The sequence below is a fragment of the Manis javanica genome, chromosome X (assembly GCF_040802235.1).
Source record: "Manis javanica isolate MJ-LG chromosome X, MJ_LKY, whole genome shotgun sequence".
Classification (NCBI taxonomy): Eukaryota; Metazoa; Chordata; class Mammalia; order Pholidota; family Manidae; genus Manis; species Manis javanica.
In genome coordinates this window covers 23216885-23224118 of record NC_133174.1, presented here as the reverse complement: position 1 = coordinate 23224118, position 7234 = coordinate 23216885, and positions in this window count along the sequence as shown.

Genomic DNA, 7234 nt, shown 5'->3' with positions numbered 1-7234 from the left:
TCAAGCATCTTAGTGCTATTATGGGGAGCCAGTATTCTATGGATTAGTGGACTGAACTTTGGAACTGGAGTTAGAGGATATTAGTTGAAGTCACAGCTGTGACACTTGAGCAAATCATTAATTTTCAGATGCCTCTTCTGTAAAATATATGTATATAAAATATATACATACTGCAGTTTTAAGTTAAGTTACAGCCTTAAGACAATAAATTTATAAATTATATAAAATGTATATAAAATATATACATATAACTTACATAAAAGTGCCTACAACAGTGTATGGTAAAAAACACTAAATGTTTTGTACATTACCCATCCTTCTTTTTGGTTGCCTGCTGGGGCAAATGACAACACGGTTAGTCTGTTCAAGCCATCATCTTTGGATAACTGCCCCTTTGGCCCCTAGTAAACCATCTTATAAATACAGCCAGTACAAGCAGGAGACTGTGAAGGATGGGCTTGCTTCTTCCTGCCTGAGACACCAGGCTTTCTGAAAGGAACATACACAGGACCCAGAGAAAATATTAAAATGTTCATACTTACAGAGAGCTAGCAGCTGATCCAAAACCATATGAGTGGAGAGCTGAGGAGGCCCAGCACTCAGGCCCTTTGTTCCTCAGAGTCTGGAGGACACATGGGGTGATATCGTGTGTGTTCATTTCCTACGCCTTCATCACTTTGCTCACTGACTCCTCTCCTCCTTTCTCACTTACTGGCCAATTGTTGGTTTATTGACTCTCAGGTCCAAATTTACCCTTTGTGTGTGCTATGATAAAATGGGTCTGGACCCTTTAAATACAGTTGCACAATATTAAGCTTTGTCTGTAGAAAGTGCTGGAGAGACATTGCAGAAGGAAAGGATTTCATATCATGGTCTGATGTGCTTGCTCTGCAGGCTTCTTCAGGATGCTGATCTTCACCACTGTAGTCTCTTTAGTCCCCAGGTCCCACAATGCAGGAGATGCTGCTCAGCTACTGTCCGGAAGCTTCCCTTGGCACCCATCTTGAGTGGTTTTATAGCAGAGTGCCTCTCATGAGATACTTCCCTGTGAACAGCTTCCCAGGAAACCTAGAGGATAGTTTCCCACAGTAAATTACAGAGTCGTTTACCAGCAAGTTCTGCTGGCGTGACACCACGATGACTTCTCTGTCATCCAGTGAGTCATGACTGTGACTTCTCAACAAGGTCTAGACCTCAGCCTTTAGGGGGGATATCTTCTTTGGGCACTCTAGCTTATGTCATGAGTATTGGCTGCTTCTGTATCTTCTATTCCTATATTCTGTAGAATTCTTTTTACCTTTAACTAAGTAACACCTTGTTATTTCAACTTCTTGTGATAGTTAATAATTCTTTAAAACATTTTTTAATTAGGTATTTTTATTTCCTTTTCTCTGAATTGCCTATTTATATTCTTCATTCATTTAAAAAAATACTATTGAGGTATTATTGACATACACAAAGCTGTATATATTTAATGTATACAACTTGATGAGTTGGGAGCTAAGTATACATCCATGAAACCATTACCACAATCTGTGCCATAAACAAATCCATCAGCTCCAAAAGTTTCCTCCTGCCCTATTTATTTACTATTATTATTTTGTGATAACAACACTTAACATAATAAGATCTATCCTCTTAGCAAATCTTAAGTATACAAAAGGGTATTGTTAACTATAGGCTCTATGCTGTGCACTAGATATCTAGGACTTAGTACCTTGCATAACTGAAACTTTGTACTCTTTGACTAATACCTCTTCCCACCCACCGCATCCTTTGGCAACCACCATTATACTTTCTACTTCCTTGAGTTTATTATTTTAGATCCTCACATAAATGATAGCATGTAGTATTTGTCTTTTTGTGTGTGGCTTATTTCATTTAACATAATGTCCTGCAGGTTCCTCCATGTTGTTGCAAAAGGCAGATTTTCTTCTTTTTAAGGCAAAATAGTACTCCATTGTATATATATATACACCACATCTTTTTTATCGATTCATCCGTCTTCATCCATCAATGGAAATTTACTTTCATGACTTAGCTCTTGTGAATAATGCTGCAATGAACATGGGAGTGCACATATCTATTTGAGATCCTGATTTTAATCCGTCTGGATATATACCCAGGAGTGGGGCTGCTGGATCATATGGTAGTTCTTTAATTTTTTTTTTTTTGAGAGAGCATCTCTCACATTTATTGATCAAATGGTTGTTAACAACAATAAAATTCAGTATGGGGGGGTCAACGCTCAATGTACAATCATTAATCCATCTCAAGCCTAATTCTCATCAGTCTCCAATCTTCTGAAGCATAACGAACAAGTTCTTACATGGTGAACGAATTCTTACATAGTGAATAAATTCTTACGTGGTGAACAGTACAAGGGCAGTCATCACAGAAACTTTCGGTTTTGATCACGCATTATGAACTATAAACAATCAGGTCAGATATGAATATTCGTTTGATTTTTATACTTGATTTATATGTTGATCCCACATTTCTCCCTTTATTATTATTATTATTTTTATTTTTAATAAAATGCTGAAGTGGTAGGTAGATGCAAGATAAAGGTAGAAAACATAGTTTAGTGCTGTAAGAGGGCAAATGTAGATGATCAGATGATCAGGTGTGTGCCTATAGACTAAGTATTAATCCAGGCTAGACAAGGGCAGCAAGACATCCACGGATGCAGAAGATTTCTCTCAAAGCAGGGGCGTGAGGTTCTGAGCCTCACCTCTGTTGATCCCCAAATGCTCACCTGATGGCCCCCCTGCGACTGTGCCTGTCTTAGGTTGTTCCTCCCTTGAGGAATCTTACCCGTCTCTGGCTAACCAGCCATCTTCCGGGGCCATACAGGGAAATGTAAAGTTGGTAAGTGAGAGAGAAGCCATATTGTTTGAAAAGGTTAGCTTTTTACTTCTTTGCAGATTTATGCCCTGTGGCTTCTATGCCCAGCACTTGTCTCGAGGTATCTTTACCACCTGGAGGAATTATGATACTCGGTAAATTCGATATGAGGCACGAATTCTATTTAAGGGTTGTAATTAGGAAGGAAGAAGAAAAGCTATAGAGGTAGCATATGGAAGAAAACATGGGAGGATTGATTATTTCTTTGACATATCTTCTTGTAGAGTACCTTAAGTATGTATAGGTTTTAAACTACTAACTAATTTGCACACACATATTAACATAATAGGAATACGGTGACATAAACAAAGCAAATCTATAATTACTATCCATCTCCAGTGAAGCCAAGAAAACCATTTAGGCATCCTAGGCATTTGTGAAAATTTGTCTATGATATGATGGATATTGTCCAACTGTACTTGAACAGTCTGAGAGAAATCAGACAAATTAAAGCAGCCCATTTCTGGGATCTGTTCACATCCCATATGTTCTTTTAACCGTAGATAGTCTATAGTCATGAGATTTTGGAGTGCTACAACTTGCACCCCTCCCAACTCCTGGTTGAGTTCCAACAGTACAGATCCGGTCAAATTCGTTGTCTCACTGTATGCACATGCCAGCCTAGACATCTCCCTCCTCATTCCAATGGCAAGTCCAGGAAACGGTGGGGTGGATGCAGCCACAACCGCAGCATTGCCCAGATCCCTGTGGAGGCTTTTTGATGATCATCCCCCGGCACAAGTCCTCCAGAGAGTGCTGATGCTGGAAGCTCCTCCTCATATCGTATCTTAGTTCATTATCTGGGTATCCAAGCTAGGCCTTGATCTTCTGCATAGAAACAAACAGACCCTTTGCCCACACTTTGACATGCCCTCTATACCACTGTGCAGAACTCATTGGAGGTCAGCACACAGGAACTGCTTTTTTCTCTTTTTTTTTCTTTTTTTTTATTAAGAGAAAGGAATATTATCAGAAAAGAGTACCTCCATAGCAGATCATCTGACACCCTTTAAGTGATCAACATTAAGGATATTTAAAGCATGCGTTGATCTTTGATTTACCAATAGTTTTATCCTATCAAGGAGTAATCCCCCTTTTCTTTCTTTCTTTCTTTTTTTTTCTTTTTTTTTAAATCTTTAATCTACACTTACATGAAGAATACTATGTTTACTATGCTCTCCCCTATATCAGGTCCCCCCTAACGGTAGTTCTTTGATTTTTACAAGAACCTCCATGCTGTTTTCCATAGTGACTGCTCCAATTTACAGTCCCAACAGTGCACAATTGTTCCCTTTTCTCCACATCATCACCAACACTTGTTCCCTCTTGTTTATTATTTTAATTTTTGATAACACCCATTCTAACAAGTATGAGGTGGTAGCTCAGTGTGGTTTTGAATTGTGTTTCCCCAATTAGTGATGTCGAACACATTTTCATATACTTGTTGATCATCTGCATGTCTTCTTTGGAGAAGTGTCTGTTCAGTTCCACTGCCCATTTTTAAATCAGGTTTTTTTTTTGCTATTGAGTTATAGGAATTCTTTATATATTTTGTATATTAACCCTTTGTCAGATATATGGTTTGCAAATATTTCCTCCCATTCTGTAGGTTACCATTTCATTTTGTTGATTGTTTCTTTTGCTGCACAGAAGTTTTTAGTTTGAGGTAGTCCCATTTGTCTTTTGTACTTTTATTGGTTTGTCTATTTGTACTTTTATTGCTTTGAGTTTTTGGTATCATATCGAATAAATCATGGTCAAGACCAATGTCAAGAAGCTTTTCCTTTTTGTTTTCTTCTAGGAGTTTTATGGTTTCTGGTCTTACTTTTAAGTTTTTAATCCATTTTGAGTTAACCTTTGTGTGTGGTGTAAGATAAGAGTCCAATTTCATTCTCTTGCATGTGGATATCTAGTTTTTCCAACACCATCTATTGGAGAGGCTATCTTTCCCCCATTGTGTGTTTTTGGCATGCTTGTCAAAGTTTAGTTGACTGTATATGTGGGGATTTATTTCTGCTCTCTCTATTCTGTTTCATTGGTCTATGTATCCTATTTTTATGCCATGAACATACTATTTTGATTAATGTAGCTTTATAATATATTTTGAAATCAGTTAGTGTGTTGCCTTTAGCTTTGTTCTTCTTGCTCAAAATTGCTGTTGTTATTCAGTGTCTTTTGTGGCTCCATATGAATTTTAGGATTGTCTTTTTCTGTAAAAAATGCCATTGGGATTTTGATAGGAATTATATTGAATTTGTAGATCACTTTGGGTAGTACAGTCATTTTAACAAAATTAATTCTTCGCTTCATCCATGAGCTTGGGATATCTAGTCCGTGTGTGTAAGACATGTGAAACTTCCAGGAAGTGAGGTAGATGTTATTCTTCTTCCTTACCCCCTTTTCCTGAAAACTTGAATGAGATTGTGATAGTTGAGGCTAAAGTAATCGTCTTGGGACATGAGGTAGAAGCTATGTGTTAAGAATAGTAGGGCAACAAACTGGAATGGGCCTGGGTCCTTAATGATTGTAGGGTCATTGTATCAGCTCTGGACTGCTGCTTTTGACTGCTTACTTGAAAACTATCTTGCATAAGCCGTTGTTAACTTAGGATATGAATCACACACAGCCATTCCAAATCCCAACTATGAAGGTTAATTTTATGTGTCAGATTGGTTAGGCTATACTGACCAGTTGTTCAGTCAAACACCAGTCTAGATGTTGCTAGGAAGGTATATTTTTAGATGTGATTAACACTCAAATAAGTAGACTTTGAGTAAAGCAAATTATTCTCTATAATGGGGGTGGGCCTCATCTAGTTGGTCAAAGGCCTTAAGAGAAAAGACTGAGGTCCACCCAAGAGGAAGGAATTTTCCCTCTAGCTGGCCTTCAGACTCAAAACATCAATTTCTTGCTGGAATTTCCAGCCTGTCACTCTGTCTTGGAGATTTAGAACTTTCTGTGCCCTGCAATCAAATGAGGGAATTCCTTAAAAATCAAAGCCAGGAACCTTCCTACACTGCTGGTGGGAATGTAAATTAGTTCAACCATTGTGGAAAGCAGTATGGAGGTTCCTTAAAATGCTCAAAATAGACATACCATTTGACCCAGGAATTCCACTTCTAGGAATTTAACAATGCAGCAGCCCAGTTTTAAAAAGACAGATGCACCCCTATGTTATCGCAGTACTATTTACAATAGCCATGAAATGGAAGCACCCTAAGTGTCCATCAGTAGATGAATGGATAAAGAAGATGTGGTACATATACACAATGGAATATTACTCAGCCATAAGAAGAAAACAAATCCTACCATTTGCAACAACATGGATGGAGGTAGAAGGTATTAAGCTCAGTGAAATAAGCCAGGCGGAGAAAGACGAGTACCAAATGATTTCACTCATGTGTGGAATATAAGAACAAAGAAAAAAGTGAAGGAACAAAACAGCAGCAGAATCACAGAACCCCAAAATGGACTAACAGTTACCAAAGGGAAAGGGACTGGAGAGGATGGGTGGGAAGGGAGGGAGAAGGGGGGGAGAAGAAAGGGGGCCTTACGATTAGCATGTATAATGTGGGGGGGGCACGGGGAGGGCTGTGCAACACAGAGAAGACAAGTAGTGATTTTACAGCATCTTACTACGCTGATGGACAGTGACTAATGGGGTATGTTGGGGGGACTTGGTGAAGGGGGGGAGTCTAGTAAACATAATGTTCCTCATGTAATTGCAGATTAATGATACCAAAAAAAAAAATCAAAGCCAGGCAGAGAAAAGACAAATACTGTTATGATTTCACTTATATGTAGTATTGAAAAAAATACCCAAGAAATGAACAAAAATAAACTTACAAACAGAATAAGACTGGTGGTTGTTATAGGGAAAGGGGGGTGGGTGAAATATAGTGAACAGGATAAAGAGGTACAAACTTCCAATTACAAAATATTTCAATCATAGGGATAAAATACAGCATAGGGAACACTGTAATTTCTTTTTATAATGTACTTTAAAATTATAATTTCCTAGTCAGTAACATTATAATTTCTTTTTATAATGACAGATCATAACTACACTTATGGTGAGCATTAAGTGATGTATATAATTGTTAAATCACTATGTCATACTCCTGAAACCAATGTAAAATTGTATACTGACTATACTTCAACAAAGAAAACCAATCTCTCAGTCTCAACCTCTCTCAACCTGTGTGTGTATATGTATATATACATATATGTACATACATACACACACACACACATATATATATGTGCACATACATATACTGTTTCTCTGGAGAACCCTCACATACTAACTCAGTTTCCAATTTCAGTT